Genomic DNA, 8441 nt, shown 5'->3' on the forward strand with positions numbered 1-8441 from the left:
TTGTAAGTTCGTATTATCTGAGTAAATGAGGAAGACATACGTTAATGTGTTTTATAATTTTAAGTGTAGCAAAATATGGAAGAGAGTTCATCAAAAAAGTCTTAAGCGTTGATAATATGTCATAACCCAGAAACGACAACAATGGGAAAAAACTCACAGAAAGCGATAGAGAAGAAATCCATGAATGAATGCTAATAGAAGCATACTAAGACAGAGGGATTTTGTAAACTGTAGATTAATACAGTTCGTAATTTCTTCTTCTTCTTCTAGGTGCCTTGTCCGCTTTGAGTGTTGGCAAACATTGCGATTTAGACTTTATCTACAGCATCTCGAAAAAGTAATCTTGTACTTTTATTGAATCATTTACGTAAATTCTTCAGACATGATATCTTTCGTCTTCCAGGAACACGTCTGCCTTCAATTCTGCCTTCAATGATTAATTTCAGTCGGCCATATTTTTCCGGATGCCTCAGAATATGACCAAAAAACTCCAACTTTCGGCTTTTTACTGTCTCTAATATTTCTGTCTCTTTGTTGACACGCCGAAGTCATGTATTTGTAATTCATTCTGTCCAGCTTACAGTTGGTAACGCGTAAGTATTTTACTCCTTCGTTTGAGTGCGCCTCATTTGTTAGACACTGAAAGGACCTGGCAATCTACATTATCTTTATCTTTATTTTGTCAAGATTTTTGCAGCGGATTCAATGAAACGTCGTAAAAACCATAAAATATATATATACTTGATCAACTTTATGAGTTAAGTTTATATAGCCCTATCCCTCTGTTCGTTTGCCTCCTTTAATTCAAACTACTCTATCATTTTTTGAGTTATGCGAAGAAAACTCCGCACACATACTTTTTGGTAACAAAACTTGATCAATTATAAGATAAATTGAAATCAGATCAATACATACTAATCGTCCTAGTTGTTATATAAACTGAATAAACGAATATAAATTTTCTCCATTTATAACAAGGATTTTTAAATCAGCGTAAAAATCTCTTTACCAACTCTTATTAGTATTGTGTTATATTATAAATATGGAAGATCTTCCCACCGTCGTTCGAATACTTCCAAATGGAGTTAAAAACCGATTTGTTGGGATAACCAACTATTTTGCAAAATGGCTTAGACGTTTTAACTTTGATATACTAGCTGATGATTTCAATGGAATATTCTGTTTGTATATTAGAGTCTTTAACAAAATAAGAAATTTGAATTCTCAGTTTTCTCCTTGGTCATATATTTTTGACACATCATTAGTCATTTTTTTATTTCTAGTTATTTCTCAGTAACAACATAAAACCTAAAGGTATTTATTTTTCATTAACTTAACTGTAAAAATTTCTTAAACCCCAGTTTTTCTCAATAGTAATGGTCTCACTCAACTGCAAAGTTCTCATAATTAATTTTTAGAAACTTTTGGCCTAAATGGTTTACTTAAGCAATTTTCTGAATTTAATTATTCAAATTACACTTGTTTTTCCCAAGATTACAATTTGAGCTCATTGTCGTGAGCACCCCTTACCTATGGACATTTCGCTGATTGTGTATTGTTTTCTTTTAAAAGTTAACAATTAGCAACAATTTTATTCTCAATTATTTTTCAGTGAACCAAACCACAGAATATAAAAATTTTATGAAAACTTTTAACTTTTCTCAGTTAAGAAAATTTCACATATTTTTTTTTTTGGTGCCATAACTTTCTAAGTTTGCGTAGCCATTATTGTTTTGCTTGAACATGACTGAAGTTAATGGATTTTGGAAAACAAAACTTTTGTAAACCACACAATCTCAGTAATTTTCTAAATGATTTTGCATCTTGTATTTTGCACAACAATTTGTATCTTATTTGGTATGCATTAATAAACAAATAAACCCGAAATGAGCTTACAAAACTCTTAACACTAAGAAACTGAAAGATTGCTTTCGCTTTCTAAACTCAAAATAAATTGGAAAGCAGTCTAATTGCCGCAATTGACCACAAACACTTGTACTGCCAACAACTTACTGCCATGGGCGTAGTCAGGGGAGTGGTACATATGACATAAGTCCCATCTTAAAAGTGTAGTCATGATATATTATTGTAAGAGTTAAGAGATTGTGAGCTGAAAATTGTTTTCTCTCTTTTTATGGTCTTGTTTGATAGCCCCCGGTATACTTTCCTAACTACGCCTATGCTTTATTCATTTAATAATTAATTTATGTAGGAGCAGTTGAAATTTGATAGTTGAAGTGTTAATGCAAATTTGTATTGAGTAAGTATTTCATTATTTACAAATGCGGCATTATATTTACAATTGGCCCGGCTTAAATGTTGTTAATTAAACTATTTACACAACAAACTCAAATAAAGGCTAATTAAAGATTATTTTAATCCACAAAGGAAATTTGCTAGTTGCTATGTTTTTGTATATTAAAAGCAATATAAATTATGTATTTATAAATACAATAATTACAATTTTCCTTTAGTTTATTAAATACATTAACATTTTCATTCTTAAATTTTACTTTGTAATTATTTCAAATTTTTTTCTTTCCATACTCACTCACCATACTCACTTAAGTGAATTTTAAATACATTATGATTGATTCCTTTTATGGAGAACGCTATAAATAATTCTATTTACTTAAGCTTGCTCGCGCTCATTGCTTTATAAATAACAATCCGTGCGCATAATTAGTTCCGAACAAAGTATCTTTAAAATTTATGCGATTTTATAGCTACTTTTTTTTAACATCCGCAGGCGAACTTTATTGGATTGTCTGTCCTGTCTATGCGATTGTCTGATTGTCTGTCTGGCTGACTGACTGTCTACTCTTTGGCATTGTCAGTCCCTATTGTACAATTTTATGTTTAAGTGCGCGCACAATTTCAACTTAATTAAGTAATTAAAAGAAATACAATCAATTCGTTTGATGTTCCTCGTTTTTATTGTCTGATTTTTGCTTTGAGACCTTATTAAAGATAGTCTATAAATATTGAATTTAAAGCTCCTTTTTTATTATATTGCTTAAGGTAAAATATAAAAAAGACTGCCTAGCTTTGAGATTTTTAAGATTTTTATATTCCTTAAATCAATACAAAAAAACAAACATTATATATAAATATATTAAATTAAAATTCTTAACACTATAATGTTATGTACATATTTGCGTTACCCTATAAGGAATTATAAAGATTTTATACAAAAAAACAGCACAAAAGGAATATATCTTATTTTGTTTTAATTTATGGGAAAAAAATTTAACTTGATGTCGAAGCTGTATGCCATTAAATTGAATGGAAATACTTTTATTAGCAAAAAAAAAAGACAAACATCGACAGGATAGGTAAAACCGGTTGATAGGTGTTACAATCTATTGAACATTAAGCATCCATGCCAAGAAGAAGAAAGGGAAAAAATAAAGAAAACTGAACACTTTCTATATAAATAACAAGACCTGGGAATGTCAACACTTTAAATACTAAGACTCTTATGTTTCACACCCTGAGTACTGAAATATTAAAATTAGGAATATTAGGAATTCTCCTGATAATACGAAATACGTATTAATATATACCAGAAGTAAAAAAATAAAACCGACTTTAAAATAATTTCGACGTAACAACTCAAAAATTAAAAACAATTTCACTGAAATTTGTTCCCAGCAAAGTGTTTTTTACAGTCTACTAGTTGGAATCCTCTCAAGCCATTCCTAAAAAGTAGTTTTAATGGGTTCCAGCCTCACAAAGTAACACTCGATGTATTCTACCTATTGCAAAAAAAAAGTAATCAAGATTTTTAATATGAAATCCACAAGTTTTGGTGGACATTTTGATATATACAAAAATATAACTTACAGAAATAATCATTATCAACCCTACATGTCGGTTTTAAAAATAAGTATATCATATCAGCGTGTATGGTAATAAAATTGTGCATAGGTACTTCTCAGACAGAACAGAAAGCTGGACAATCAGAAGAACCAACTAACTATGACATTAATTACTATTAATATTACTATTATGAAATCTCTTCCATAATGTTACTGATAAAGTGACCATTTATGGAGCCAAAAGTATATCTTATATCTGGTGTTAATTATTGTTTTTAAAACGATTAACGAGAAAAGTTTACAGAAATTAATTCCTATTTTTCTTGGAGCTCCTTGGAGCTCTTTGTTCTTTAGGAAACTTCATCACTTTTCTGCTATGAAATAATATGATCTTCAGCTCCTATGTTTCTTTTCAATTGCTTTTTGTCAATTATGATGAGTTTGACTAATATGTAAATGCCGATTTAATCTATACCCCGAGTTCATGATTAAATTTTGTCATGTAAATAGAGTACAAAAGATATTGTTTCTTTACATGAACTTCAGCAATAATCATCTTTCATATTTCAAAGGAAATATGGAATATCCTAATGTAGAAGTGCTGCTTAGTTAAATTTGGAAAAAAGGCAGAAAAATTTTAATTTGTACTTGCGATATACGAAGAGATCTATCCTGACAGAAAGTCTACTTTGAATAAGAGATGAACAGAGAGAGAGAGAGAGAAAAGTTTATAAAATATAAACAAAAGCCTTTGTTATTACGTTTCATAGGAAAGATCTAAATACCTCTTTCATAAAAAACATAGAAGATAGTTGGCAAAACCCTAACATAAGCAATGAATAGTACATTTACTAATGGTTATTACAGTTAAAGTTAACAATTCTAAGTTCTAGTATTAATAGTAGATCAACTTTAATAAAGCAAAGAAATACATATGTTATATAATTTCTAAGTTTCTACAGATGACAAAATTTAATAAATCACATTAAATTATAAATTATAATTATCATTATAAACTTAATTCACATATATAAATCAGATTTGAATAAGAGATAGAGTATTGTCTTTTATAACTTGCAAAACTAATTATCATCTTCAAAGTCTTTAACTTTAAACCCTTTAATTTTATGGAGATTCATTTTATTCATTTTACTTAAACGATGTAATTCAATCTGTTTTTAGTATAAATACTTGAAAATAAGTATTTAAATAATTTGGAGCAAGAGTTAGAGAGTAAAATGTACTCTATAAATTAAATTAATTTTAATAAAAACAAATATAAAAAACTTCATAAAATATATTAATATAGTCTTAAAATTTCATGTAGAAAACTTCATAAAAAATTTTAAAATATTTTATGATACTATAACATCACAACAATAAACTCCAAGAGTATCATACTGTTTTATGTATTAATATTGTTTTACCTGTAAATTTTTTAATTGTATCTATAAAAACAGTAATATAAACCGCACCGTGGAGCTTACCTAAAATGAAAAAAATAAAAGTTTATGTTATTAATAAAACTAAAAATGCATATATGTATATAAATATATTGATTATATAAAGTATATGGTAAAATGTTATGTGTGAACTCTTTAGCTCACTATGTGAAGCACATCGATATATTATACTCCTCACAATAAAATACGACAACATATTAAAAAAGTTATAAAATAAAAATATTTAATAGTTATAAGTAGTTTCAACTAATCAATAAAATAATTTTATTAATATTTTTAATATGTACTGTGTTATAAAATATTTTTTCCTACAATACTTATAGGAAGTTTAAAGAGATAGATTGAACTAGAAACGTAGAAAAGAATTTATTGTCAGCTTCAAGAATTTTTAATACCCTGCGTATTGTATTATTGGTGTTGAGTTTCTAATAACATTCAATCTACTTTCAATCTACTGAATTATATTTTTAGTTATGGGAAACTAAAATTGAACAACTATTTAGTGATGCATTCATATTTCATCCCCGCGGTAAAGGGGTTAGAATATTCCATCTCTAAGTTTTATGTAGGAACTTAATAGACCTTAATAGTACTTAATAGTACTTTTTTTGAGTAAAAATTTAAAATTCTAATCATTGTTTATTTTAATCATGGTATTTATTTATAATAATTTTTGTAATTCAAAATAAAAGTTTTCCAAAAAAAAAGATTCTTACAATTAATAAAAAAAGTACTACAAATGAGAACTGAAGTGCTTGTCTGCAACAATTTTTTTATTATTGCAATGCGTGCATAAAATTATTGCAATGCGTGCATAAATATATATTTTCCATCATATCTAAAATGTATAAATCTTTTATTAGATTTGATTTAATATGAACAATTGTTGGTATAATTTAAGTTGAAATATAGCCATCTTTATCCTTGTTAATTAAATAATATAATTTATATAATATATATTTATATAAAGTATAAATTTTTGTATTTTGGTTTTCCTAGTTGAAATATACGTAAATATACCTTTGTTTACTTTAACGACTAAAATTGTGAATAAATTACACAACGACTAATCAATAATTATTAAAAATTGTTCTACCAATATACCAAAAAAAAAGTTGAAATTAAAATTATATAATAAAATTATTATTACAGCTTGGATTGAACCATTGCTTTCATCACTAAGCTTACATCACTCAATTAGAAATCTTTAGTTTACCAGACTCAGTCCTAGGATATCATCTACTACATGTTACCTAATCGTTCCATCTACTGCTTTTTTTGAGGTTTTTAAATTGTTCATTTTCGTGTCCATCCCAATGTATTTTATGCAATTGAATTAAGCTTACTGACCTATATATTTGGTCCATGCTCATTGGCGCTAACCAGACTTGATTAAAATTGAAGTTTAGAATTAATTTTTATTTAAAGTTTCACACAATTTTCTATTTTTAGTCGAAATTTCACTCATGCTTTGGTGCTGATGAAAAGGTGATGAAACTAATACGTCCACAATATTTTTCTTCTGTTAGTTTCTGATATGTTCTCTACTACATTTATAAGGGCAGTTTATTCGCAATAACAGAATGGAAAAAATGAATAACAAAATAAATGTTAAATGTCTTTTACTTTGCTGAACATAGACAAAACCCAACACGCACACACAATCAAGCAGCATTCATGGATACGAATTTTTAATCTGCAGAATTCATCATGTGTAGTGAGCTTTAACTATTGATGCACCGCAATAGTGCTTGAAAATTACATAAGTGTGGCATAGATTGTTTAGCATATCTAATGCTCTATTTCAACTACTAAAATTTTTACAAGTATAAAATTATATGTGTAATTTCTTTTAGAAAACCTTCAAAATCCTTAATTCTAAAGGGATTCGATAGATCTAAGTGTTAATATATAACACATATTAATATGTAATAATTTTTTTTTTGGAAAACTTTTATTTTGAATTACAATTATTAAAAATAAATACCATGATTAAAATAAACAATGATTAGAATTTTCAATCTTTACTCAAAAAAAGTACGACTTTGGGTAAGTTGGTTAAGGTACCCTGACTCTAAGCTTAAAATTTGTCAGGGCAAGAGATAATTCACTGGTACTTGCAATCTCAAAAAATTATCTACGAATAATAATGCAAGAATTATTTCTATGACCACTGATGATGTGTATTTGGCAATACTTGAAACAGCTGTATGGTCAACCAAAAATTCAATTAATTAAAATAATATAAAAAAGAATTTTTGTTGTTGTAGTTCACTACTGCTCGAAAAAACCTTTTTCTTAAAAAGAAATGTATAGTTTCTCTGTACGATATAAGAATATTAAAAAAGTTTTTTAAAAAAGAATAGTATTTTTAACTCAATATGCAAGTTAATCAGGCAGAAAAAATTTCAAAACTATTGAAATAAAATTTATTGCTATTAAAAGTAAAGTTAGTTAAGGGCATATCTACAAAAATACAAAAAAAATAATCAATAATTTCGATTTTCATTCAAAATTTTTTATTTTTATTTTTTGTATGAAAAAGAAAATTGTTAAAAAGAAATTTTTAGAAACTTAGGTAAAACTTTTTCAAAAAAATTGAAAATGAAAAACAAAGGAAAAATCGGAAATATTCAAAGCAGTTTTCTTAAGTTTTCTAACAAATTTTCAAATTGTTTTTAAATGACTTTACAAAAAAGTTTTTACAAAATTTATTTAGTTTGAATAACAAAAGCCAGAAATAAGTTCAGCGAACTTAAAAATTGTTGAGGATACTTTTTTTTTGTTCCAAGTTTTGCATAAAAATTTCCTTTTTAGGGACACGTCGCACGGACTCATGAGTAGTCAACAAAAACACATTGCCAGCCATCACACCGAACTAATGTAAAATAAGTGAGCCAACTAAAAAATTTGAAAAAGGATTTAAAAAATGCACTTACAAAAGCGCTATTAAAGCGCTTCAAAAAAGCTTAAAAGGACACATTGACTTCTTTTTAATATTTTATACGCTCGCTTTTCACGCACACATACCCACACACAAAACTATAGCATACTACCACACAAACACAAACTTACATGAATTCTTATTCTCATTTTTATTTAAATTTCAATTTCCATTTTTTTTGCTCCTTCCTTTTTTTTGTTGTGTGTAAGTTTA

The 8441-nt window shown here is 27.3% G+C and overlaps 1 protein-coding gene across 1 annotated transcript in view; it reads left to right on the top strand.

Moving 5' to 3' along the window:
- The window catches only part of LOC119676513 (probable basic-leucine zipper transcription factor N), a 94519-nt gene that overhangs the window by 74676 nt on the left and 11402 nt on the right, over positions 1-8441 (top strand). The gene's annotated exons all lie outside the window — the stretch shown is intronic.

Source organism: Teleopsis dalmanni, chromosome 2 (genome assembly GCF_002237135.1).
Source record: "Teleopsis dalmanni isolate 2A chromosome 2, ASM223713v2, whole genome shotgun sequence".
In the NCBI taxonomy this organism is placed as follows: Eukaryota; Metazoa; Arthropoda; class Insecta; order Diptera; family Diopsidae; genus Teleopsis; species Teleopsis dalmanni.